The sequence below is a fragment of the Lissotriton helveticus genome, chromosome 1_1, assembly GCF_964261635.1.
Source record: "Lissotriton helveticus chromosome 1_1, aLisHel1.1, whole genome shotgun sequence".
NCBI classification, from domain to species: domain Eukaryota; kingdom Metazoa; phylum Chordata; class Amphibia; order Caudata; family Salamandridae; genus Lissotriton; species Lissotriton helveticus.
Genome location: NC_136057.1, coordinates 865,017,516 through 865,045,153, shown reverse-complemented (window position 1 = coordinate 865,045,153; position 27,638 = coordinate 865,017,516).

Below are 27,638 nucleotides of genomic sequence, written 5' to 3'. Positions count from 1 at the left end.
GGCACTTAGGCTGAGCTCGCTCATGTGAAGAAATTGTCTAGGATTGTGTCCATTCGGGATATACCTGATGCAGCTGCAGTGGGGTGTGTTACACCTGCATCATCTTCCTCATCATCGTCCCAGGTCTCCCACACTGCCTGAGGTGACATTGCTATGTAACCTCTCCACAGCACAAAACTGAATCAGTAACGGTCCATGGGCTGCGGTGCACTGAGTTAGTGGCACCTGGATTGCTGGGCACGGTATTTGGCAGATTATGGCATCCACGACAGGTGTGAGCAACTCTGTTAGTCTGCCAGTACAACTGTTTTGACTCTGGCAGTTGTCCTGGTGGTGATGGAGTGTGCCTCCTGCGGTGATGTGACGTCCGGGCCGGTCAGGACTCAATTTTATGTGTGAGCCCTGGTGGACCGCAGTTCAGGCCGGATGCAGTGGACAGCGTAGGGCCACATACACATGGCTTTGATGACCCCAAGGCCATCATCTCAGAGCCCATCCAATATCTCAAAAGACAGGGTCCCTGACTTGAGCTGCATAGAGTTAGTGGCCCAGGATGCACAGCAGCTGGCACAGGCACACCACCACGGAATGGTGACTTGTGGTGCACTGAGGTAGGGCCATGAAGACTGAGCGGGTCCTGATTGACGTCTGAGGTGTGTGTGGCAGAGGGTTGCGGGGAAAAGTGGAAGGTGTCGTGCAGGGCATGATGCAGAGGGCAGAATCCATCCGGAAGTGGCAAATTGAGGAGTGGAATGCTACAGCTTCCTTATTACCAGCACGTCCGTATCAGCTACATGAGGATGAAGACAACCCCCAGTCCATAGACTCAGACACCACCAAAGTTCAAATGGAACGTCGGGGAACAGACTTAGTGGCTCCGGGGCTGAGAGAGGATGCAGTCTGCGATGATGCCGGTACAATGATATAAACTCAGCCATTGCTAAATCACAACTCAGTCCCAAATGGTTAACCTACTCGACCGCAGTGTAGCCCGGAGGCAGCGGTAAGCAGTGGCCCACAGCCACGTGTCTTTGGCTCGTGATGCACAGAGTTTATGACACCAGGGCAGTTGTCGGTAGTGTTTGATCACCTCCGTAATGATGATCCTTTTTCTCTCCTGACTGAAATGCGTCATCCTCTTACACCTCTCCTTGCGAGCAATGATATGTACTCTGCCATTAAAAATCAAGACTAAGTTCCAAATGTGTGACCTGTTCGAGCGCAGTGTGGCTTGAGGTCAGTAGTCCGCTTGGGCCCACAGACACGTGTGTTGGAATGCTATTCACAGACTTGGTGGCACCACGTCGAAGGGAATATAGTGACATAACATCAGCCATAAATAATGTTCTCTGCCATGGTGTAATCAAGACTCAGTTCCAGATGTGTGACCTACTAGACCGCTGTGTATGCCAGTCGAGTATGTCAACGAGAAAGGAGCACTGCGGGCCTGTGTCGCGGAGGCCGTGATGGTCGGAGCAGGCTGCCAGGGTCGCGGGCCTCGGGCTTGGAGTGTGCACCATCATGTGGTGGGCCCTCCTTGACACACGCCGGTGTCGGCAGGTGAGCATTGAGGCTTGGGTGAGCAGGGGGGGCAAGGCTGGCTCGGGGTCGAGGGGCCCGGGGTGCATCAGGTGCACAGGATCGCAGGCAACACCCCTCACGGCAATCGCGTTGGCCTCATGGCGGGGTGAGGGGCACCGCCCTGGCAGAGACGTTGGGCATTTCGGAAGAGAACCATGCCCAGAGCTATGTCCTTTTTTTTTGCACCCCTACGCTGGCCTGTTGTACAATGGGCCAGCCCACTCCGCTCCCGCTTACAGTGGGGGACGTAACAAGCTACATTTCTGCAACCTTCCCCACTGGCTGGGGTGACATGGTTGAATCCACTGTCCTCTACACTTCAAACATCAGCGGTGCATGTCAACATGGGTATGTGTGTGGTCTGCATACTTCAGTCTGGTCATCTCATCCACGCCACACTTGGCATTGTGTACATTCTCATTCATTGGTCACTTGCCTCCTTCGCACATGCCTGGTTCCCACCTCTTCCCACAATGTGCTAAGGTGTGGCTGAGGTGCCATGCCTTTGATGGCTTATTTGCATGGCTGGCCCAGGTTCCCACAGTAAGTTGTGCTGTTGTGTTTTGGGGTTGGGCATGTTGTTTGGCATGGTGCATGTGAGTTTGTAACATGTGCATCCCAGTGTTGTGAGTTGCATGATTGTGGAGTTGAGGTGTGTGGTGTGTTCTTTTGGTACTTGCCAACGAGCAGTGCATTTCTGTAGGTGCCATCCTGGTAGCGCTAGTTGATGATGGACTGTCGGAAGATGTAGGAATCATGCACACTGCCTGGGTAGTTGGCGTCGACTTTGGTGAAGATTTCCCAGTGGCCTACTTTTGGCTGCATATTGATGGAATACGTGTGCTTTCTGTTGTGGTTATTGTGTGCAGTGTTGCTAGGGGCCACAAGTAGGGCATGTGTGCAGTCAATCGCCCCCAACACATGCGGGAAGCAAGCTATGGCGTAGATGCCTTGCTTCGTCTCCAGCTGTTGCCGTGCAGTGTGGGGAAAGTATAGATAGTGGGGTACCAAGCTGATGATGTCATCCACCGTTGTGAGGAACTTGGATTGGGCTGGCTGTGAGACTCCTCCGACTCTGGCAGTTGTTGGTTGGAAGGTACCAGAGGCCAACACATGCAGCATGGCTAACAGCTTTGTCTGAGGTGGGATGTTGGTAGTCCGCTGTGTTGATACCGTCAACCTGTGGGCAATGATGGTCAGGATGCGGAGAATGGTTGACCCTTTGAGCCTGTAGTGGGCAATGACATTCTCTGGTGTTGGGTCGGTGAGGTCGGTGCGTTTTCTGAAGGTCGCTGTCTTTGTCTGCGCTGTCTCAGTGTTGGACCGGGGGGCGGTGGGGGTCCGGGGGTGTGGGGTGGTCCAGGGGTGGTGGTGGTGGTAGGTTGTTGTGGCCCTCTTGGGTATCCGGCCTGCATGATCAGTGGCTCCATGGCATCTGTTGCCCTTCAGGTGTGCCTCTGTGCTGGGCTCCCTTTCCTGGTGCAGGCTGTTGTCCAACTTTACACCAGGTCAGAGCAGGTGTTAATTTCCTGCTGCTAATAAGCCTTATCGCATGTTTTGGGATCTTATCGCCAATCTTGCTGGTCGTTGAGAATGTTGCGGAGTGGTGTTGTCGTGGCTTTTTGCACGGGAAAGCCTACTCTGCATCTCATTAGCGATAGTTGCGGGGGTCATCTGTAGCAATGTTTTTGCATCTGCTATCACAGATACACTGGTGATATAGGCTGTTAGCACCAGCTTGTGAATGGAGCGATAACATTATTGCGACTTTGGCTGCGCTGAAGTGCCGTTAACTCTGCGTTACCTCCTTGATAATAGGCACCAGAGTGTTGTAAATCCCTGTGCATGGGAATATGGAGAAGACTATGAACCGTTACTCTGAGTTTGTTTATTTTGCTATCTGTATCTGCAGCACATCAGCTATCTCACTAGGTTAGTACTTTTCTTGCATGTAATGCATTTTTGTTAGTTGGATCCCCGGTCCTTTCTTGGGTGTGATAGATGTATCCAGTTAGGGTGTGCACCAGCACAAACCAGGGTTGTGTGCCTCATCTGCTCCACATTTAACGTAGACTAATTAAAATGGTTATGCCACAAACTATAAACGCATCATAAGTAAAAGTTCATTAGGCTGAGGTGGTAACTGTGTATCAACTTGTGTTCCAAGACATGTTTGATTAAACTCAACATATTCCTTATTAAAAGTAATTCAGCAATAATACAGCATGATGGAAATTGTGGATAGCTGTTTCTGCAACTTCCACCAGTCTTTTCTGCATTCATTCCAAATGTTCAGCACACTTTTAGCAAGCAATTAAGTAAATCTGTCTTTAGAGTCAAAACATGTTCTTGCCCTGCCTAATCATTGAAATTGTATTATCTATAATGTGGAAGGCTGCAAACAAGACAACAAACACTAGCAATTACATAAGTATCAAATAGCTCAGTATGTCACGTTTTGGTTGCATTAACGTGCTGCTAGTGCAAGAACAAATCAGCTTTGTGTAGGAAAAAGGTAAGTTAGAATACTATTAGATGAGATTGGAGCCGTCAGTTGAATGCAAGTCTAAATACCTTAGGGGCAAATTTAATTCCTGGCAGATGGTCTGTTGTTCCGTCCGTGCGATGGAGTATGCTACTTTGTTGCCCTGGTGGAAGGAATGCCCACCTGATTTTTAAATTACCGCCAAGCTGCCAGTTATTTATAAAACATTGCCAGGAACCACTGTCATAGCGGTTCCTGTCAATGCATTTTTCTTTTTGGTGCAGGGCTCCGTCAACATGACAGAGCTTTGCACCGAACAGTTTTCTTTTTTTTTATTTTTCAAAAGGAAATCTCAAAACAGGTTTTTCTTTTTGGAGATGCAAAAGATTATGTCCCGTCCAGCATGGGACTCGTCGTACATGGCCAGGAGTTATTTTTTACTGTCTCTCACCCGTGAGGGTTTGCCTGGCAGTGACAGTCAGAAAAGAACACAACTGTATGTCAACCAATCACAATTTGGTGGACAGACTTATAGCCAGTTCTCCAAAGGTCCTTACTCCATCAGAGAAATTTGGCAACATGGATGATGGAGTAATCACTGCATGGCCAAAGTTAAGGTCAACCCAAATCAAAAGTGTATTGGCAGGGAGCGAACTCCATTGCGACATGCTTTTCTCTCTGCCAACATATAAATCAGGCAACTAAGTTTACATAGGTGTCCTAACCCCCCTTTGTTGATGTTCTGTTCTCCACAACAGGAGCCCTTTTACTCCAAAGGGCCTATCTATACATTTCTTCTGTTTGAAATGTGTTCAGGTATCAAAACTGAAAGTGCTGAACAAAAGTTTTTTGTTACTTGCACTTCAGTCCTACCCTCATCCTTGACTTAACCATCTGGCGGCACAAAACAGTAATGCTTAACTTAGAGGCACTGTGTGTTTATGCAGCACACAAACAGTAATAAAGTGAAAACACAACACAAGAACTGCAGATACACAGCTTCAAAGTTTTAGGCAGGTATAGCACCTAAAAGCACCACTCATAATTATCTGTTGTGCGGGACAAGGTTAGTCCTGCTGAGAAAGTTACCTTCTCAAGTTCAGCACAAAGAGTCCAGAACTTCACAATTTCTCTTTTTCATGTATAGAAGTGCACTCTGATACCAGCCAAGGCTACAGAACCTGAGAAGCCACCTCTTGGGAATCAGGGACTCACGCTAGCAGAGGCGAGAAGAGGTCAGGCAGGTCCACTTGCAGGTCTGGCAGGTCTAGTTGCAGCAGGTCAGCATGGCAGTTGCAGGGAGGTCTCTGGAGCTTATTGTGTTCCTGCAGATCAAAATAGGTGGCCAGTCAATTAAACCTTGGAGACACTTAGGTAGCGTGGTTTGAAGGGAGCAGGTCCAGTCTTCCTTAGTTAGCAATTATTAATGTAATAAACTACCCCAAATGTTATCCAATGGGAGAGATAGGCTTGACATTAGTGAAAATAAATGCAGGACTTTTTCACTACCAAGACATGTAAAACTTAAAAAAATACATGTCCTACGTTTTAAATACAATTTACCCTGCCCTCTGGCGTGTCTTATATGTATTATAAAAAGGAAGGTTTAGGCTTGGCAAAAGATTTATTTTGCCAGGTCAGAAAGGCAGTTTTAAAAACTGCACTACAGGCTGCTAGGGAGGGTTGAGACACATTTTAAAGTGCTACTTTAGTAGGTGGCATAATGTGTGCCGCGGGCCCACTAGTAGAATTTTATGTACAGGCCCTGGGTACATGCAGTACTGCATTACTAGGGATACACAATTAGATTTAATGTGGCAATCAGGTGTAAGCCACTTTTACATTGTTTGAAGATGAGAGCACACACACTTAATGTTAGCAGTGGTAAAGTGTGCAGAGTCCAGATTGCTAACAAAAAAGAATTCAGAAAACAGGAGGTTTAAGGCAAAGAATTTGCCACGAGGGCCAAGTTAAACAACAATGCTGTTCCAGCTGAGTCTGCACATGGATATGAATAGAATGGGAAAACCAATATGGGGAAGTAATTACTTTAGCTACTCTACAACAAATGATTCCTTTTTAAACAGACGGTGGAACATTACCATTCTGTATATGTCTGGCATTATGACTTTATTTTATGTTTCAGTTATTTCTGTTATGTTTCTACATCACAATGGGAACACAAATACTTTTTAGGTAAAATTGAACAGCACAGATCTAAATGGAAACCTCTTTATTTTGTGTTTTGAATTTATTTTACTTAGTTCATTAGAAAAACCCTTTACACTTTGACAGGGATCCCATAAGCAATGTATAGCCTTCTCCTTACAATTGACTGGTGCTAGCATTGGATGGCATTCACTGGCGTTAGGCACAGAATAATGAGCCCTCGGATCAATGGCAAGATAAATACTTAAAAAGAGAACTCTTGGATTTAAAATACCAATAGAGAAAAACATAAAATCCACCACATATGGCGTATGGCACAAGAGAATACACAAATTAGTGATCAAACCACAAAAACATCATTAGTCTACAAGGAGCATGAATGCCGAAAATTCCTCAAGAGGATCCTCTAGAGTGCTACAATTCAGAATGCACCACCACTGAGGTACCACATTCACAAGCTTGCTGTGCGGCCCATGAATGTTTCAACAAAATAAAGAACCCAGAAGACTACCTCAGGAGCGATGTCCTAATTTAAAAAGAACAACAGTGACTGAACAAAAACTGCACACAGACAAAATCTTTAGCACTCAAGACCTCTTTCTTCAGACGATTCATCAAAAAAGCATTTAGTCCCTTTTAACCCTGCCAACTACTGCACAATTTCCAATAGCATTTCTATGGAGAACTGATTGAAAGGGCTGTCCTTTCTCACATCTCCAACTTTTTTAAGAACATGATCTGACCAGCAAGTGGTTTCCATCCAGACAGGGGCATGGAATCTGCCTTGAAGGACAAATGCCGATGATCTAGAGTTAGCAATGGATAATGTTGGCTTAGCAGCATAACAACGCTAGAACATATCATTGGTCTTCAACACCTTCCATCGTGAGACCATACAACTGCAACTAAGAAGGCTCAGCATTGGTAGAAGTGTATCCTAAACTGGATCTCCTTCTTCTCAAAGATGGTCAATGCATGGTAACAATGCTACTATTCAACTCATCTCATCACTCCTCACATTATGGCATTCCACATGGCTCAAGCATCTCCCTAATGGTATTAAACTCTACCGCATATTTCTTAGATCTGTGGAGCCCCTGCACCCTAACATGCCACAAATGCATAGATTGATTAAAGTGTGATGATGAGCACACCAATTAATTGAAACTTTTTAAATGTATTAAATGAACAATGAACACGATCGTTTTGTCCTCCTGAGGCACAGCCGGGAGTCTTGTTTTAGAACCACTCACTGTTTTTAGGAACTTTAAAAATTGTAATTTGATCTTCACTCACCCTTGCTACCTGCACACGACTGCTGTGTGCAGGCACCTGTCCCTGTGGCGAAACGAGCGCTGGGAAGGCTTCAATTCCACACTTGGAAACACCATTTTCCCCGCCCGGAGCAGGACACGCCCACTCCGAGGCCACGCCCCCTAGCAGAACGTATTTAAAGCGCGCTGAGGCGATAGTGCGCCGGTAATCGTTTTGTCCTCCTGAGGCACAGCCGGGAGTCTTGTTTTAGAACCACTCACTGTTTTTAGGAACTTTAAAAATTGTAATTTGATCTTCACTCACCCTTGCTACCTGCACACGACTGCTGTGTGCAGGCACCTGTCCCTGTGGCGAAACGAGCGCTGGGAAGGGTTCAATTCCACACTTGGAAACACCATTTTCCCCACCCGGAGCAGGACACGCCCACTCCGAGGCCACGCCCCCTAGCAGAACGTATTTAAAGCGCGCTGAGGCGATAGTGCGCCGGTAATCGTTTTGTCCTCCTGAGGCACAGCCGGGAGTCTTGTTTTAGAACCACTCACTGTTTTTAGGAACTTTAAAAATTGTAATTTGATCTTCACTCACCCTTGCTACCTGCACACGACTGCTGTGTGCAGGCACCTGTCCCTGTGGCGAAACGAGCGCTGGGAAGGCTTCAATTCCACACTTGGAAACACCATTTTCCCCGCCCGGAGCAGGACACGCCCACTCCGAGGCCACGCCCCCTAGCAGAACGTATTTAAAGCGCGCTGAGGCGATAGTGCGCCGGTAATCATTTTGTCCTCCTGAGGCACAGCCGGGAGTCTTGTTTTAGAACCACTCACTGTTTTTAGGAACTTTAAAAAATTGTAATTTGATCTTCACTCACCCTTGCTACCTGCACACGACTGCTGTGTGCAGGCACCTGTCCCTGTGGCGAAACGAGCGCTGAGAAGGCTTCAATTCCACACTTGGAAACACCATTTTCCCCGCCCGGAGCAGGACACGCCCACTCCGAGCCCACGCCCCCTAGCAGAACGTATTTAAAGCGCGCTGAGGCGATAGTGCGCCGGTAATCGTTTTGTCCTCCTGAGGCACAGCCGGGAGTCTTGTTTTAGAACCACTCACTGTTTTTAGGAACTTTAAAAATTGTAATTTGATCTTCACTCACCCTTGCTACCTGCACACGACTGCTGTGTGCAGGCACCTGTCCCTGTGGCGAAACGAGCGCTGGGAAGGCTTCAATTCCACACTTGGAAACACCATTTTCCCCGCCCGGAGCAGGACACGCCCACTCCGAGGCCACGCCCCCTAGCAGAACGTATTTAAAGCGCGCTGAGGCGATAGTGCGCCGGTAATTGTTTTGTCCTCCTGAGGCACAGCCGGGAGTATTGTTTTAGAACCACTCACTGTTTTTAGGAACTTTAAAAATTGTAATTTGATCTTCACTCACCCTTGCTACCTGCACACGACTGCTGTGTGCAGGCACCTGTCCCTGTGGCGAAACGAGCGCTGGGAAGGCTTCAATTCCACACTTGGAAACACCATTTTCCCCGCCCGGAGCAGGACACGCCCACTCCGAGGCCACGCCCCCCTAGGATCTTCAGACTACAAAAATGTGCATGAACCGGAGGCGCAGCGGACGAGCGCAGCGGGCGCAACGATTGCGCGCCAAAGGCGCGCATAAGGCAAGCTCGTCTGCGCTCGTCCGTGCCGAGTCCGGGCCTTGGGCCACCCCCCTTGCCCCTCAGCTGTCAGCACACAGATGCTACACGCTAGCAATCCTCCACAAGTTAAGGCCTCCTGTTAACTCTTGCCCTCGGCACTCCCTCCAAGCCATGGACCTTCCATCAACCTGTCCTACTTGTTCTGCGCCCCTTAAACCTAATCTGCGCACAACATCTACACAGGAATTCCATATGCTCCTACTAAACTGTCGCTCGTTACCCAAGCATAGCGCCGAAATGGCCTTATTGATAGAGGAGCACACCCCGGATATATTGTTCCTTACGGAAACCTGGCTTACCAGTGATTCCAACCCGGCGATAGTAGAGGCCCTCCCCACCGGCTATCAAGTAACACGGCAAGACCAGCCAAAAGGGAGAGGAGGAGGCCTTGCTATCATCCATAAGGAGCAATATCATTGTCGACTCTCGCCTGAGACCATCTCGGACTGTGAGAGCATGGGTTTTAACATCAACCTCTCTCCTAACATCTGCTTTTCAGGCACTCTTATCTATCGCCCGCCCGGCCTCCCGAAGCAGTTCCTTCAAACTCTGCCTTCGAATGTGGCCAACAGAGTCAGCACCTCCTCTAACTTTACCGTGTTGGGTGACTTGAATTTACATTTTGACTCCCCCTCGGACCACACAGCCGCTATCCTATTAGAGGATTTAGCAGCTCTACAACTCACTCAACTTGTCTCCTCTCCCACCCACGAAAAAGGCCATTTACTGGATCCAATTTTTTCAAATTGTTCTGAGATCATAGTGGACCCAGGCATCACCTTACCCTGGACTGACCACTTTTTAATCCCCTTTAAATGGACCACACTTAAACTCTCTCCACCTGCCCCCACCACCAAACTCAGGCGAGCTTGGCCACGCCTTGAAGTTGATAAGTGGTGCATCAAACTGGCTAGCTCACAACCAGAGATTCAGGAGGATCCTGCCCTAGCAAACCAGGCATATACCAACTGGATCTCTCACACTCTTGACTCTACTCTCCCAATGAGTAAGACTGTACTGAAGCGGCCCCAAAAAACCGCCCCTTGGTACACCCAGTCTCTTAGAGAAAAAAAGCGTCTTTGTAGAAGAGCGGAAAGACGCTGGCGTTTAGACAAATCGGCTGACAATAAAACCCGGTACCGTGAAACCATTAACGAGTACAAAACTCAAATAAAAGCAGCTCAGTCGACGTATTTCGCCGATAAAATCCTGAATGCTAGATCTAAACCCAAAGAGATCTTCCAGATCATTAAAAAGTTAACGAACCCATCCCCTGCGATGCATGTCGAGAAATCTGTCACCCAATGTAATGACGTTGCCGAATTCTTCTATCAGAAAATCAACAAAATTTACTCAACTTTTTCTTCCCCAAACATTGGCCCGTCTGGTCAACCTAATAACTTTCCTAGCCTGCCACATTCCCCCACTCCGTACAGTTTAACTCACTTTCCCCCACTAGACCTCTCCACTTTAGAATCACTAGCCCTCAGTGTCAAATCAGGTTCTCTGGCCGACCCTGCCCCTCCTGACATCCTAATGGCAGCATCCCATACCATCCTGCCCGTCATCAGAGAGGTACTAAACTCTTCCATCTCCTCTGGCACCGTTCCAACCGTTTGGAAGCAGGCTATGGTTAGGTCACTGATCAAGAAACCCAATCTGGACCCGTCTGAGCTGGCCAACTACCGCCCTATTTCTCTGCTCCCTTGGTTGAGCAAGGTTTTGGAGAAATATGTGAACCAACAGTTAGTGAACTATCTAGAGGACCACCACATACTGGATCCCACTCAGACGGGTTTCAGACCTAAGCACGGGACAGAGACCGCCCTCCTCATGGTCATAGAGGAAACGAGAAAAATCTTGGATCAGGGAGGATCAGTGGCAGTGATCCTCCTTGATCTAAGCGCGGCTTTTGACACGGTCAGTCATGATACCTTACTGAGCCGCCTGTCCTGTGTGGGGATTAAGGATAAAGCTTGGGCATGGTTTGAATCCTTTCTGGGGAACAGATCCTTTAGGGTCTTTGATGGCGATTCAGTTTCCTCCAGCAGACCTCTAAATTGTGGAGTACCTCAAGGCTCCTCTCTGAGCCCTGCGTTATTCAACCTATATATGAGACCGCTAGCTAGTGTCGTCCACCCATTTGGAGTCAAAATCATCTCATATGCGGACGACACGCAGCTGGTGGTCTCACTGGCGCAGGAAGCATCTCGAACCGCGCCAGGCAGGCTCAGAGAATGCCTGAAGGAAGTGAGGAACTGGATGTCATCATCATCCCTGAAACTGAACGGAGAAAAAACTGAGCTGATGCTCCTAGGACCATCAGAGCTGGCATTTCCCCCTTCCCTATGGCCCCCATGCCTAGGACCCCCTCCAACCCCAAAAAACACCATCAAAAGCCTTGGTGTGTGGCTGGACAGTTCACTATCTTTCAATGTCCAAGCCACTAAACTGTCAGCCACCTGTTTTGGCATTTTGAGAGTGCTAAATAAAATCTTCCCCCTCCTTCCCATGGAAGCCAAACAGGCTGCCATTCAAGGTCTCATCCACTCTCGTCTTGATTTTAACAACGCACTTTATCTGGGTGCACCAGAATACACCCTTCGTAGGCTGCAAACTGTGCAGAACTGCGCAGCTCGCCTTCTACTTAAAATCCCTCATAGACACTCAGTGAGGACCGGACTGACTAGCCTTCATTGGCTACCGGTCCGACAGAGAGTTCTGTTCAAGGCACTATGTATAGCCCATCAAGCCTTCTGGGACATGGGACCAGTCATCGCCCGTGATCTGATCACCCACTACATCCCAAATCGTAGTCTTCGTTCCAGCCAGACTCTCTTAGCAGTAGTCCCAAGAATAAAAAGATCTAGAACCGGCGGAAGGACGTTCATGTACAACGCAGCCAAGGCCTGGAATACTCTGCCATTTCATCTCAGAGCCACTCAGAACCTTACTATGTTTCGCAAGCAACTGAAGACTCACCTATTCACATCCGCTTGCTAAAACCGTTATTTTTCCCCCTCCTTGTTCTCTGTAGGTCACGGTTATCCTAGCGCTTGGACGCCTTCGGGCAACAACTGCGCTCTATAAATCCCCAAGTTTACAAGTTTACAAGTTTACAAGTTTACGATCAGTATGCTGCTCCCTCTGGTGTCTGCCTGACACGTGTTACAAGTGAAAGAAGGTCAAGTTGATGCATGCAACTTGGGCATGGCATGCACAACTTGGGTATTATATAAGCGGTATGACAATATATCAAACCAACATCATACCGGCCAACCACAATTGTGTACAGTTATTAAAGAATTATTTATCTCTAATTTTTCAACTACATACACTGTTGATAATGAATAATATTTGCAAATTCAATAAAAAAAAACAATATCATGACATTCCATGAATTTTCTAAATAAGACTTCAGACAATATGCCCAATGCATTTCGGGATGGATGTCCCTTCTTCAGGGGAAATCTGTGATGGAAACAGAATAGCATTTTCTACTGTATCAGGGTGGTCAATACACAAATAGTATAATAGCCCTGATGTCAGATTCTACCGTGCAGTGCCTTGTACTAATCTATTCATAGTGTGTGTCAAAATTTACATGCAGAGAATAAAGTGGTGTTTACGCGTGATGGGCAGAGTAACGTAAAAATTCCAATGTAACACCGTGTGAAAAGAATGGTGGCCCGTGAAGAGCATGAGGGTTTAAGCCAAACGAGATGATAACATTCACCAAAAACCGTGGTCTTTTGCCCTCCACTGCCTGGACCCACAAGTGAGAGACCAATGGATCGCATGCTAATGGCGTCCAACAGAATCTGAGATGCTGAATACTCACAGTGCACACAGGTTGTTTGTGTGCTAAACAAAATGGAAAGCCTGGAGCTGAAAAAATAAAACCCACTGAATACCTAGCATGCTGGTCGTATTCCATGGCTATATAACCAAAGAAAGTATATTCATACCTTCTGGCAAAATGCTGTTTGCCTATCTACAGGACTCCATCTAGTTTGATCAAAAGTAAATCTGCCAACAAATAAGTTAAAATCAAGTGAGTGATCGCCTTCACACAACAAAAACGCAGTACAGAAACATCAGTCTGGTCAAAACGCTTACCGATTCAGTATGTAATCGTGGAGCTCTGAGAGCAAGCTCCGCGACGAGCGGCCAATGAAGCGGAAGTGAAGGAAAAAATCGAATCGGATGATATAGATGGAAGAGCGTAACGGCGATGTACCTCTCTATTCTTTCAGTCAAATTACAAGTAACTATAAGCGCCATCTTGGAGATGGTCAACACCTGCTCATTTGTCTATAAAAACACTGCAAGGGGCGCTACAACCCCATGTATTACATAAAATCTACTTAAGTGTTCAGGCACATAGTCATGATGGTAGTGCCAGAGAATTTGACTAGATGAAGGAATTTATGAAAACATTTTTTTTAAATTGTCAATGATAACTGTAGCCCAAAGGGTGACCATCTCTATCGGTGAACGAGGATAGACGCCCATGTGAGATAAGTGAAAAAATGTTGATGTTGGTGAATTTACCCAACCCAGGGTTATACCTCGGTGTCTATACAAGAACTCAAGAGAGAAACTTTTGTGTAATGTTGATACCACAAATAGCAACATATAAATATGTCAGCGTTGTATGGCTAGCAAGAAAACATCGATGGTGCATAATGTCTCTACCACAAATAGCAACATGTTCTCTGTGCCAGCATTGTAAGATCTCATGGGTGGTGTAACTTGAGGGGACTGGGATACAACTCCTATAAGAAGCATCCCATCTCTATCTTGTCATTAAGCCCTTTGCAGTTCATGGTATCCAATCTTCTAATCCAGTAAATTTCACATTGAAGCAACATCTCTCTGTTGGCTGTACCGACTGTTTTCAGCACTACCTCTATTACTTGGAATTTTATTTGTGCAATCGTGTGTCTACGTTCGATCTGCAAGATCAGAGTTGACATAAGTGATACGATTTTTGCTCTTATGTTCTGTGAGTCTGATTTAGATTTTTCTTTCAGTCTTGCCCACGTACAATAAGCCAAATGGGCATTTAATGGCTTAAATTAAATTACTGGGCTTGCAGTCCGCTGAGTGCCAACTTTATTGTTTCTCCCATTCCTGGATGTACTAAAATGTTGCCAGTGGTTACATTATTGCAGTGTACACAATCAAGAAATGTTTTCGTTCCTTCAAACTTCTGATCTGTTGGTTGTGATTTCTTAGACAGAATTTCTTTGAGATTGCACAATCATATATATGCAAATAGTGGTCTCTGATCAGCCGTGGAAATCTGATTCTTGTTCCAGTATTTCTCACCCATTGTTGATGATGTATTTAATCATCTTGGAATTTCGTGGTGAAAGTAGACACAAACACCATGCTGTTTGTAGCATCCTTTGGTCTTTTTGTCAGTAATTGCTCTCATGGAGTGAAAAGTGCTCCACATTGGTGGGCATATAGAAGTTGTGCAGGATATCCCCTACATTCGAGGAAATTCTCCTTGTTCTTAAGAATTGCTAATAAGGCAAGTTGCGCACTCTGGGGTCCATTAGGATGGCGAATGGATCGCCATCCTTGCCCGTCTGCCACCTTTCTTCCCCCCGCCATATTACAATGGCGTGGGGACCGTGGCGGAGGGGAAGACCGTCTACCGCTTTTCCGCCACGGTCGCCTTGCGACCGCGGCGGAAAATGCCTGATATGGTGGCGGTGTCTATCAGACACCGCCAGCCATATTAGGATGGCCTGGGAGGAATGCCTTTCTGTGGCGGCAATGCCGCCACGAAAAGGCATACGGTTCCTGCTTTAGGGGCCCGTTGCGGGCCCCCAGGTTGAAGGGAAGGTGGGGGTGCACATGGGGGGTACCTATGGTACCCCCCTGCAGTTGCATGCACAATGCGGCAGGCACCGCACGGTGCCTGCCGCTTGGTGCATGCAAATGCACAGCAGGCATTTTAAACTTTGCGGCGGGTGCTGCTTAAAGCAGCACCCGCCGCAATGTTAAATATACGGGATGTGATCGCCAGGGTGGCGGTCACATCCTAATTCCAACAGAGGGAACGCCGCTGCCCCTGCGGACGGTTCCTCCACCTCGGGGGTGGCGTCCGTCCGTCATCATAATCGACCCCTAAGCTTGGTGGATGGAAGCTTAGGAAAAGCAAAAAAAAAATTTCTATCTGTAGACTTCTTATATACAGAAGTTTTGATGCCAGACTCTGTTAATTAGATCCATACTTCAAGAAATTCTAGACCAGCTTGCTAATGGTGTGAGTGAGTTGCATCCTAGGTTTCTTTGAATTTATGTCTCAATGTTATCGAGTAACATTGTTTCTGTGTTCTTCCATACCAAAAAATGATCTCATTTATGTAGCAGCACAGGGGTAATATATTGTCTGACCATTCCGGGCTGTGTAAGATGTATTCTTCTTCAAATTTAGCCGTATAGATGTTGGCGTATGGAAGAGCCCCTGCGAAACCCATTGAAGTCCCGCTCAGTTGGAGGTAAAACTTGCTGTTCCATTCGAAATACCTGTGATGGAAACAAAAGTTGAGCAATTCAAGGAGGAAAAGTTTGCTCCTTCCTATCGTGGGTTTGTTGTAAAAGTGCCCTTTCAATTGCTTCTAAGCCCTCTGAATGTGGGATAGATGTACATATAGACACAACATCAATGGTACACAACAGCCATTCCTCATTCTCTTTCTGAGAGAATGCTTCCAGCCGTCATAAAAAATCCACGGTTTCTTGAATGTATGTTCAACAAGATTGCACAAATGTTGCAAAACACTCAATGTATTTTCCTATTGGTTCAAATAAAGAACCATATCCAGAAAAAATGGGTAGGAAAGGTGGGTTTGTCATGCTCTTGTGGCTTTTAGGGAGCATGTATAGTTTTGGTCTACTGGGAAATTGTGTCCTGAAATATGCTTTGGTCATCTCGTCTATCCAATCCATGTCCAGTGCTTTGGTCAGAATATTCTGTAGTAAATCTGTGATTTCCGACAGAGCATCTGAATCCAACTGCAAATATGTGGAGGTATCTTCCACATGTTCCTTGATTTTCTATTGGTAGAAAGTTGAATTAATTATCACCAAGGTGCCCCCTCTTTGTCAGCCTTTTGAAAAACTATGTTTGCATTCCTAATTAAGGTGTGCAATGTGCTGCTTTCCACCCTGCTTAAATTGGGCTTAATTTTGCCTTTGTTTTTGTAGTTCAATCTGCCTAAATCCTTATAAACTAATTACTCAAACGCATCCAAGGTTTTGTGAGAAAAGGGATCTGTGAAGGTGGTTTTGGTTTGAACACTGATGTACAAATATCCTGTGATTTCTTTTGGACAGGAATTAAGTTCTGAAAAATATTCCTTAATCTAAAGTTTCTCGTGAATTAAAAAACCGCAACCTTATTTTCTAGAGCAGTGCTGTTATAGTTTGGATCAAAAGAGGTGCCTTTGTTGAGTACAGCTATTTGAGAGGAGGTCAATGAAGAGGAGGAGATGTTGATCACTAAACTTTCTTCTGACTTTTGAGACCCTTCTTTGTTTTCTCTTTTTCTTTTTCCTCTCCGGGTTTTTTTTTATAACCGTTGGTTTGTCTCTGGTTTGGTCTAGTGGTTGCCCCATGTCTGGAGATTGGGACAAAAAAGAGACTGATGGAACATGTCCTGTATTTTCTTGGTCCATAGTTGCCTTGTGGGAAGTCTCTACCCTTGGTGTAAAAATGTTCATGGGAGCTTGTGCTGTATCAGTGTCTTTGTCAGAAACAACACTTTCTTCAGATGATATGCTAGTCGTCTTGGGAAATCTTCTTTGGGCATACCTTTATGCCCAAGTGTATGCTTCTTTAAGCTTATAATCAATAGTGTTGTGTTAAAATTTTCTTAATTTTATCTCCTGTAATGCTTTCCCGTAAATATAAATGTTTTAGTTCAGATCCTCCCAAAATTGTTTCCAATTCTCTTTTGCCATTCTATTTGATAAATCCCGTTTGACACTATCAATTTTATCTTCCAATTCGTGAAGGGTTTGTGAAAGTTCTTCAATCAATAAAAAGCATGAGCTTCAATGAACATTTGTTTAAGATGGCGAACCATTTTTCCATGAATGCTTGATTGGGTTGCAGTCTATAGAGCATTGGTTTAATAGCTAACTTTAATCCTCGAGGTTTGTGTTTCACTTTTTGGTATTGGATGAGAGTAGAAGCATGTAATCATTGAATGAGTTTGCGACCTGTTAAATATTCCAATTGTTTCAACTGCTGCGTTATTGAACCGCTCTGTACATTGAAAGTTTTGGCTTCTTGTATAAGGCTGTATATTTCGGTTGCTTCTTCACCCGTGTAAGGTTTGGTAGTTGCTCTGTTCTCCATGATGCTTGCAATGGTTTCAAACAACATGATTAGGTCTGGGTGCTCCAATCCAGTTTTAGGCAAGTAGGTTGAACAACCAAAGTGTGTGGAAGAGCACACCAATTTAATGAAACTTTTTACATTTATTAAATGAACAATGTACACGATCAGTGTGCTATGCCCTATAGTGTCTGCCTGACACATGTTATAAGTGAAAGGCGGCCAAGTTGCAGCATGCAACTTGGGCAAGGCGTGCACAGCTTGTGTATTATATAAGCAGTATGACAATATAAGAAACCAACATCACACCAGTCAACCACAATTATGTAAAGTTATTAAAGAATTATTTATCTCTATTTTTTTTCAACTATATACACTGCTGACAATGAATAATACTTGTAAATTCAATTCAAAGAAAAAATATCACGACATTCCCTAAATATTCGAAATAAGACTTGAGGCAATATGTCCAATGCATTTTGGGACGGATGTCCCGTCTTGAGGGGATAATCTGTAACGTAAACAGAATAAAATTTTCTAATGCATCAGGGTGGTCAATAAACAAATAACATAATAGCTCTGATGTCAGCTTCTACCTCTACCTCACATGAGCGGTCCACCCTTGTTCACTGATAGAGATGGTCACACTTTGGGCTATGGTTATTATTGACGTTTAAAAAAGTTTTTTTTTAGAAATACCTTCATCCCATCAAATTCTGTGGCACTACCGTAAAGACTATCAGCCTGATTCATGAAGCGAAATTGCGCCCGCAATGGCTGCGAAAATGCAATTGCGGGTGCAAAACACGGAATCGGCATTCAAGTACAAAATAGCGAATTCGCAAACACAGAATAGCGATTTAAATAGCGATTACGCTATAATAGTCGCAGACTCCGGGTAGTCGAGCATTAGCGATACGGAAATAGCGACCAACCACGGAATCTGCGAAATGAATAGCGAAACGCAATATTGTCTCAATCGGCATTCATGAAAAAAATACAATAGCGAAAAAGCGCAAATTCGCACGTTTGCGCGGCGCAATTTAAGGACAACTCAAAGCAGGTGGTAACCATAAAAGCCATGATTAAGTAAAATTTGAAAAACTGTTGGCCAATCACCAACAGGTCCAGGCCTGACCAATCACACATAAGGACATTCAGCAGCATTAGGCGTTCCACAATGCCAGGGATGTACATGGTGGTGAGGCGGCGAAGGCTACAGCGAGCAGCACGGAGGAGACGCATGAGGCAGGAAAGGATTTACCGGCAGCGGGTCACCTTGCTGGGCCAAACCAGAGAACAGATTTATGCTAAATACAGGCTGAATGGGGAAATGATCACCTGGCTGATACAAGAACTCGACCCCATCATGCAGCACCCAACAAGGCGAAACAATTCTGTGCCCACACATGTGCAGGTATTGTGCAGCCTGCACCTCCTGGCCTCCGGCAGTTTCCAGGGCATAGTAGCCGCTGCTGGGGGGATATCCCAGCCCACCATGTCACGCTGCCTCCACACTTTTGTTGACGCCATGCTCAGCCAGCTCCACCGCCACATCACATTTCCCACGAGCCAACAGGAATTGGACCTGACAAAACTACAATTTTACAATGTCGTCCATTTTCCCCATGTCCTCGGCTGCATAGACTGTACCCACGTCGCCATCTGCCCACCAGCTGCCACGGAGTATATGTACCGCAACAGGAAGTCCTACCACTCCCTCAACATACAGATGGTCTGCAATGCCAAGACCATCATCACTGACATTGTGGCCCAGTACCCAGGGAGTACCCATGACTCCTTTATCTTCAGGCACAGCGGACTCCACACACGACTGCTCAGGGGAGAGTTTGGGGAAGGACACCTACTTGGTAAGTACACTTTGTCGACAATGTCACATTGCAATGAAGTAACTGCGCTGCACAGGCAATCAACATCTGCTCCTCTCATTCAGGTGACAGTGGCTACGCCCTACGGGAATACCTCCTGACCCCTTACCTCAACCCTGCCACACCTCAGCAACGGCGCTACAATGTTGCGCACATCCGGACAAGGAACTGTATAGAAAGGACATTTGGCCTGCTCAAGAGCAGGTTCCGTATTCTGCACAAGACAGGTGGGGCGATGTATTACAGTCCTGCAGCGTGCTGCCGCATTGTGGCTGTCTGTGCAATGCTACATAACATTGCAACCAAGCGCCGGATACCTGTTGACATCTCAGGCAGTGAATCTGAGGGGGACGACCGGCCACCAGCACATGCGCACCATGCACGCGGGGAGAACCCAGCTGAAGGCCACAGACGTCGCAACCACATCACAGCGAACAATTTCTAGCCCACCCTCTTCCCCCAACCCACATATCACAATTGCATGCAAAATGTAATGATTACACAAGGCTAATGTGTGCAGCAAAATAAATGTATTTGTTTCATTCACAAGAAAAAGGTTATGGTTTCAACTATTTACAAATTACAGTATTCCTGCATACTGCAGTGTGAAGAAGGTTCTTGGCAGGCTTAGCGTCAGCCTGTGGCAGTGTCCCTCAGACAGTGTCAAAGGCGCCTCCGGCGCGTAATGCCCAGGCGCCTGTGAGGCTCATCCTCATCCTGGGCAGCTGTACCAGGCATTGCCCTGGTGCTGCGCCTAGGTGGCGGGACCTGCGTGGCAGATTGGCTGCTCACGCTGGAGGCACCCTCACTGGCATCGTCTCCCCCTACAGTGGCCGGTAGCACAGGTGTGTGAAGTGCCGTCACGGCGGTGGTGAGGTGCTCCAGGACCCTGGTTATGTCCTCGCAGCACTGGACCAGTTGGTGCTGCTGGGTGAGAGAGCGCCGCGACAACTGGGTGGTGGCATTTGCTGCCACATAATTCGACCTACTATAGGACGACAGCCGGCTCATTAGCTGGTGGTGGCGCCTGCTTGCTACACTGCGGTGCTTGATGAGCGCAGCAGTGTTCTCCTCCATGGCTGCAGTCATGCGGCACATGGCCGCCGTCATGCGGTCCATCCTGTCTCCAACTCCCGCCACATTGCGGCCAATTTTGTGCAGCTGGAGCTGGATGGCTCCTTGCTGCTGCGACTGGCGCTGGTGGATTCTGAGCATGCGCCGCTCGACGCTCATACAGGCATGGAGATGCCCATTGCCCCTCCTGCTGATCGGCCGCTGTGTTGCCGCTGTCGCAGGCCCAGATCTCGTTGCACGAGCTGCAGGTGGTGTCGCAGCAGGTGTTGCTGGTGCGGCAGGAACTGGAGGCACATTGGTGGGGTGCCTGGCTCTGGCTGCCGGTGGGCCGGCAGATGCAGGAGCAGGTACAGTGGGGGGCCTGGCCTTGGCTGCGGGTGGTGCGGCAGATCCTGATGCAGCTACGGTGGGGGGCCTGGCCTTGGCTGCCGGTGGGATGCTAGTTGCAGGGGCCACAACGGTGGGGGGCCTGGCTGCTGGTGTTGGTGCAGCGGCAGATGCAGGAGCAGGTATGGTGGGGGGCCTGGCTGCTGGTGTTGGTGCAGCGGCAGGGGCTGGTGCCTGGGTTGCGGGTTGTGAGTCCTCCTCCTGGGCCTCCTCATCAATCTGCAGCCTCTCGCTGTCACTGCTATCTGCGCCACCTGTGAGGGTAAGTGGATACTCATTAGTTGCATGTGACTGTCAGACGTGCAGATGTTCCATGCATGCTGGGTGACATTCCCTGGATGGCTGTGGATTTGCGTACTTTGGAACCTTTCTGGCTGCATTGTGGTACTACTACATTGTGGACATACTACATCTCCCACAATGCTTCAGGGCATTTCCTGATGCACAACATAGGCATGACTAAGGGCCAATGAGTGAGCCTATTTGGTCAGGGACGGTCATAGGGGACAGGGTCGCAGTCGCATGCCACTTACCTTGGGTGTCTTGGGTGGGGCGGGAGGAGTCCAGAGGGGTCACGCCAACGCACGCCTCCCTCTCCAAGGTGCTCTCAACCTGGTCCTCCAGGGGTGTGTTGGGTGGGACTGTCGGTCCGCCACCTCCAGTGCCCGATGCCTCACCAAGGCGCTCCGCCACCCTCTCCTTGGCACGACCTCGGAGGTCATACCAGCGCTTCTTTAGCTCCTCCAATGACCTATCGGCCACACCCACCGAGTTTACGCTGGAGGCTATTCCCAGCCAGATCCTCCGCTTGTCCTGCTCTGGGACCTTCCTGGAGTTGAGGCCGAACAGCCTGTCATGGTTGGCCACCACCCCTTCAATTAGGTTCTCGAGCTCCTGCTCTGAGAACTTGAGCTTGCGCTTTCGTCCTGCGCTGTTGCTGGGGCCAGGGACAGGTTCCTCAGACATGGCGGTCGCTATTTCAGGCATTTCTGGAGTCGCTATCGCTGGTTAGGCGTCTGCTTTCCGACGTGCTCACTCGTAGGATAGCGTCACTGTGGTGTTTGGGGGTGGGAACTGCCTGCTTCCTGGATGTGATGTCATCACGGTGCTCGGAATGCGTCTTCCCGTTTTCCCGATCGCGCGAGTATGCGAGTCGCAATCCCGATCGCACGGGATTGCGAGTCGCTATCCCGATCGCACGGGATTGCGAGTCGCTATCCCGATCGCAGGTAGCCGGGAATAGCGATTTTTCTGCGTTTTTAGTTGGTCGCTAACGGCTTTAGCGCCCGCGTGCGAGTCGCTATTTTTTCCCCGAAAATTTCATGAATGCCGTTTTGCGTTTCCTCTATAGCGAGTCGCTATGAATCGCTATTAGGGACACGCAAAACGGCCCGTACATGAATCAGGCTGTAAGTGCCTGAACACTTTAGTAATTTTTATGTAATACATGTGTTGTAACGCCCCTTGAACTGTTTTTATAGACAAATGAGCAGGTGTTCACCATCTCCAGGAAGTTGCTTATTGTTACCGGTTACTTGACTGAAAGAATAGAGAGGTAAATCGCTGTCATGCTCTTCCATCTATATCATCCTGTACAATGTTTTCCTATACTACAGCTTCATCATCGACTCATCATGGAACCTGTTCTGAGGGTTCCACGATGACAAACTGAATCCAGAAGCGCTTTGACCAAACTGATGTTTCAGTACTGCGTTTTTGTTCTGTGAGGGCGATCGCTGTGTGTGCCCTGGGCTTGTAAGTTAAATGCTGCTGGTGGGCCTGCACCACTGATTGTGCCACCGACATGCAAGCAGCCTTTTAAAAGGGTCTTGGACCTGCCACTGCAGTGTGTGCACACAGTTTCTACTGTCATAGCCCTAGGAAGTGCACTCACTTGCCGGGCTCTAACCTTCTTTTTTATTACATGTGAGTCACTCCTAAGGTAGACCCAAGGTACCCCTGTGGGCAGGCCGCAGTGTATGTTAAAGGTAGGACATGTACTGATGTGTGTGACATGTCCTGTAGTAAACTACAGTATATTTAGTTTTTCACTGTTGAAAGGCTATCTGTCCGTTGGGTAGAATGAGAGTTTATTTATAACCTAAGTATAATTTTCCATTGGGATATGATAGAAAGATGGAGTTTAGTATGCCTGAACCCAAAATATGAAAAGACATCTTTTAGTAAAGATGATTTTTATATTGTGTGTTTGAAAATACCACTTTTAGAAAGTGGCTATGTTCTTGCTTAGCCGTCCTCTGTGCCTCTGCTGGTTTGTGGATTGACTGTCTGGCTTTGGAGTGACAGGGGTTAGGGATGTGCATTCTCTCAGACAGCCACTGCAGGGGGCTTGATGTGTATCCTGCCTTTCCTGAATGAGACAAGGCTGTGATGAATAGACCTGGGCTGCATTTAGGCTAGGGGGAGGAGGTTTCCTTGTACCTGAATAGGCCTGGCCTGCCTTACACAATGCTGTCTCCACTTCCTGCCAGGAAGCTGGGCCAGAGAGGACAGAACTGGTTTTGACTGAGCACAGAGCCTCTCTGTCACCAGAGAACAAAGAGAAATGGACTATAAATATTGGGGCCCAGACCCCTGAACTTTAGATAACTTCTGGGATTCAAGTGGAACCTTTGCCAAGGAGAAGAGCCTGGCGAGTAGTACTGTTCTTTTGCTGTGTGCTGTCTGGGGTTAGCCTACAGTGACTAGTTCTGCTAAGGAAATGACAAGGACTTTGATGTGTGCTGTGTCCCCTGCTTGAGGAAGATCTCCAACGGTTTTAAGTCACGCTTGCCTCCTGTTCTAAAGTCTTAGGGACACAAAGACTTCACCCCCTGTCCCCCTGAACTCCTTTGCTGGGAGTTCTGACCTGCCAAGAGGTGCCTGCCAGTGTTCTGGGCCTCTGGGGATTGTTTCTGAGGCTGGGAACTGCAAAAGACTAAAGAACTGGGAAAATCGATGCATCGCCTTGTTCCGACGATTCACAGCTGTGCAAAAAGAATTTCAAACACATCACCAAAGCTGAAGAATTGACGCAGCGCCTGCCCGTGGCTGAAGAGTCTGCCGTGCGGCGAGTCCTGTTTACTGATCTCCGATGTCCGAGATCACCGCACGGACTCTGATGCAGGCCCTGCTGTGTAAGAACCGATGCATCGAGGGGACGCAGCTGGAATTGTCACACCGAAACCCGGATCTTCACGCATTGCATCGTCCCAGATCGTCAAGCTTCGCATCGAGGCGCCAGGTCTGTTGCATAGCTGGGGGACGCAGTAAGAAACTGACGCATCACCTCCCCACGCATTAAGAAACGGACAGATCACCTCCTTTCCAGTAAGGAACCAACGCATCACCTCCCCTGCACAGCAGTAAGGAACCAACACATCACCTCCCCCGGAGCAAGAAACTGACGCATCACCTACCCTGTGTGTAAGGAACCAATGCATCACCTTCCCTGCGAGCCTTTTTGCTTGTGTTTTTGATGCATCCAAGGTACCTTGTGTTGAAAGTGTTGCATTCCGCCATTTTCTAGGAACAGAACTATTTCTGCCTTATAAAGTCATATTTTGGTTACTGTATTGTGGATTTTTGTTATTTTGGTCTTGTTTGGTTTAGATGAAGATTACTTATTTTTCTAAACTGGTGTGTTGTCTATATGTAGTGTTTTCACAGTATTACTGTATGTGTGCCCAAATGCTTGGCACACTGCTTCTGAGATAAGCCTGTCTGCTCGTGCCAAGCTACCAATTGTTTTATCTAGGATGGACTACTGCAATTCTTTACTTGTAGTACTGCTAAAATACCTTTTAAACATAGTACAGATGCTTCAGAATGTGGAGTCAGACTGATTTATGGTTGAAGAAATCATCAGCCATTCCCAATGAGCTCAGGGAGCTCCATTGGCTTCCTGGCTGTAAAATACGATTTTCAAGGCTTAATGTCTATTTCACAAAATTATTTATAATAGCAGGTGAGGCCTCGCTGTTCTCCTGTTATCAGCACCTTTGTCATCTTGGATCTCAGTCTGCTTGACTGATAAAGTTCCCCAAATGTTTGCAAAACGTGAGTAGGGGGCAACTTCTCAGTAGTGATTACAGCTAAAGCCTGGAAGGCGCCACTGCCACTATTACGTGCTCAAAGCAACTTCGTTTTTTTTAAACATACAGTTTGGGGTCCCTCTTGAACGCAGCAAATTGGCTTGTTGCACTACATTTCATGTATTTTTGGTAAATCTAGCTCCTAATGACCAATTCAGAGCAATCAAATGTGTATGTGTTTTGAGGCAAGTCTCAGAAACTTTAGTTCTCCAAAAGAAACCAAACCCAGCTCAATTTTGACACACCCAGATATAGAAAGGCTTATATCATCAAATACCCCTTCTCAGGAAATGTGCTAAAGATATAAAATGCTCATCTGATACACATCATGCAGGTGTTTTAAATCTTGGATCTCTCCCTGTGCTGGTGCACTGAGTGCTACCTAGTGCCAATATGGGCCTCTGTGTGCCATGGTGCAAGGGTGCCTGTGTTAAACATAGGAGTGTTTTGTGCAGGAAGAGATACCTTCTTGCACAAAAACAATCCTTTGAGGCATTTTCCTATTTCTAAGTGGGCTGCAGAATACCTGGTATTTACTAAGGCACCCAGAGCCACGCAAGCTTGCTTTGTGTGGATTAGTAAACCCCACTAAAGTATTTGTGTTGCCTTGCGACATCTTTCAGGACACAAGGGCAAACAAGCCCTTTGTACATTTTTGCCTTTCCGTTAAAAAAGTTTAAAGTTGCAGGTTACTAATAATAAAAACGTATTTTTATATTGCGCTTTCAGCTGCAGGATGTGAGATTTCCGTGCTGTAAAGACAGGTTTACTGCACAGGCAGCTGGCTGGGAGCAGGTTGGTGAGTAGGTGAGGTGGGGGGAACAAAAAAAAGCCACTTACCTTCTAGCGGGAGAGGTCTCTCCTCATCTTCAGTCCCGGAAGAAGGCAGCATACAGGCAGCGTTATGATTGGTCTAAGCGCTGTGTTTCAGTGCTGAGATGGGGACAGGGAGTCTGTTCATGTTCCCCACCAGGCTGTGCATTACAGCCTGGTAGGGAACATGCAAAGTGAGCATGACTGTGTTGCTAGCCCAAGACGGCCAACCAAACCGTCATGCACACTTTAGAGTGTGCCCACCGCTCCTCCTCCTGTAACCTCCAACCCCACCCAGCCCTAACCTAGCACTGTAGCGAAGAAAAATGTAATGATAATAAGGATGTTATCATTTTATTTTTCCTTTTTCCTGCTCTTAGAGCAGTGGGGCGACGCTTCTCCGCCTTGGCAGAGGGGCCACCCCTGTTTTACTGTTGCTAAGGTCAATGTTACTCAGTTTATCAACAGTGTCAAAAAGAATTCCGATCTAGTCCTATAAAGCTTCAAAATAATGACCTTGTAGTTAATCCCAACCATGAATCTGCTCATGCCTTATAGAAGAGATGCAAGTTAGTTGTGTTATGTGAGTGACTCTAAGTCAGTCGGTGTATTTATTATAGAGACAGATATGTTTATGTTTCTAACTTGTGCATAAAGTTTTTTCTACAAAACATGGCAGCAGCATACATGTGCTTAGGAACAGCCATCAAGTTGATCTTTCAGTTTAGATTAAAATCCAAGTTACTTACAGAGAATGAATTGGTAATTAATTTTGTTTTATCCCCTGATAAAGGCATCCGACAAAAACCGTTTCCATTCTAAGCTAATATAAATGGCCACTGCTGGCTGGCTTAACAAGAAAAAATCATTAAGCAGTAGATAAGAGGATAAAAATAATTATTTTGCAAACAACGTAAATAGATCTATGAGCAAGCGTAGGAACTGTCTTATTTTCTCAAAGCCCGTAGCTCAAGTTAGTGTTGAGAAACGTTAATGTAGTGCATTCTAATCGTATGCCTGAAAATCGAAATTTTGTTTATTTCATGATAAATGTATCTAGGTAAAACAACTAGTGAGGTGTTTTCCTTAGTTCTTGCAGTTAGAGAGGCAACCTTGCAATATCACAAATGAAATTGCAGGTGTTGGCTAATGAATGGATACATGAATATTAATGTATAGTTAGCTAAAAATGATTACAATTTCAAAAAGAAATGATTGAGTGAAGAAACATGAAAAATTAATAATAATTGATCAACATCACCTCACATTTATTACGGACATCACCATGGACCTTTAAATGCAGAAAGTAAAAAGAATGATTAAACACAGGGGTAGGTCAATTACTTGCATTGCTTCATCCATGAAGTAGTTGGCTCTATGAATTTAGTAAATCTTGTAATAAGCTGCGGGTGTTCCTTTTGTAGACAGAATAATGCCGTCTGACCATAGCTTGGTGTACTATAAAAATTAAACAGATTTCTGAGCCAACACCTGTTCCATTTTAAAAGCCAGAGAGATAAACACATATGTACAAACGTTTCTGTTTTAAAATTGGAAAGTCTACAGTTTTTTGAGAGACAGTGAAAGCCACTTGGGTAGGAAATTAAGAGCTGGGATCAAGCCAAGCCTAATAGACGTTAAGGGCCAGATTTACAAACAATTCATGCAGCACAACGCAGCAAGACAACTTGATGAGCTGTGCTGCTCTGCATGAGGGAGAGTCCAGGAATGTGCCATATCTAATAACATATGACACATTCTTGCTCTCTCCCTGCACTGGCGAACTGAGTGCTGCCTGGTACCA